This window comes from Chionomys nivalis, chromosome 17 (assembly GCF_950005125.1).
Source record: "Chionomys nivalis chromosome 17, mChiNiv1.1, whole genome shotgun sequence".
Lineage (NCBI taxonomy): Eukaryota > Metazoa > Chordata > Mammalia > Rodentia > Cricetidae > Chionomys > Chionomys nivalis.
The window spans coordinates 63,400,682-63,401,755 of NC_080102.1; positions in this window are offsets into that span (position 1 = coordinate 63,400,682).

The window sequence follows — 1,074 nt, forward strand, 5'->3', positions numbered from 1 at the left end:
GGAGTCGCCTCGCTCCCCCTCCCCGGCAGCGTTCCCACGGTTGGGGAGCAGCGGTTGACCCGTCCCTCCTCGGGGCCGGGGATCCGGTTCTGGCTTTGCGGGGTCGTGACCTCTCTCTCGGGTGCGGCCTTTGGAGAACGGCGGTCGGTCGTCTCCCGGCGCGTCGCCGGACGCGTCGGGGCCCGTCGCCGCCGGGGGGTCCTTCGGCGGCGGCGGGCGCGTCTGTCTCGGCGGTGGGTCCGTGCGAGAGGGTGCGAGAGAGGCGGGCTTCGCGCGTTTCGGGAACCTCGCGAGGGAAGGAGGCTTAGCGGACGTCCGTCGTCTGCGGCGTGGCGGTGGGTCCGCCGTCCGAGGTGCGTCTGGGGACTCTTCCGGCCCCGTCGTCGTCGTCGTCCTCCGGGAAGGCACGTCTCGTGTGGGGAACCGCCACCGCACCGGGTTGGGTGCCTGGCGGTGAGATAACCCCCACTTGCGTGCTTTTTTTTCCCTCCGGTGCGGCGACGGTGGGGGCTCCGGTCGATGACTCTCCCCGTCCCCGAGGTCCGGCCCGTCCGTGCGTCGTGGGCCGCGGCGTCCCCCCTCCCGTCCCTCGAGGGGAAGACCGTCCGCGTGTCGTCGCCTCTCTCCCCCTCCCGCCTCTCCCGCCGCGTTTCCGAGCACGCGCGCGGCCCGGCTTTTCGCGGTGTCCCGGTCCCCTCCGCCTCCGCCTCTCGTCCGGGGGGTGGCCCGCCGCCCGTCTCTCCCGCCAAGCCCGTTGGCGCGGTGTGTCGTCTCCCGCTCTGCCGGTTCCCGGTCTTCCGACCCCGCCCGGAGCGGGTCCGGGATCATCCCGCTCTCCCCGGCGTTGCGCCTCGCTGCCGCGTGTGTGTGGGGGGCCCGCCGCGGCCCCGCACCCGCTCTCGAGCGCCCGCCCGCGGCCGCCGGCTTGAAACCGCGGCGTGGTCAGTAGGCGCGGTGCGTCGCGCGGGAGCGCGTCCGTCTCGCGGCGGCTCGGCGGTTCCCGACGGGTGGCCTCTCTCGGTTCCGGCCACCCGCCGCCCTCCTCCCGCTCGCTCTTCTCCCGCTCGTCCGTCC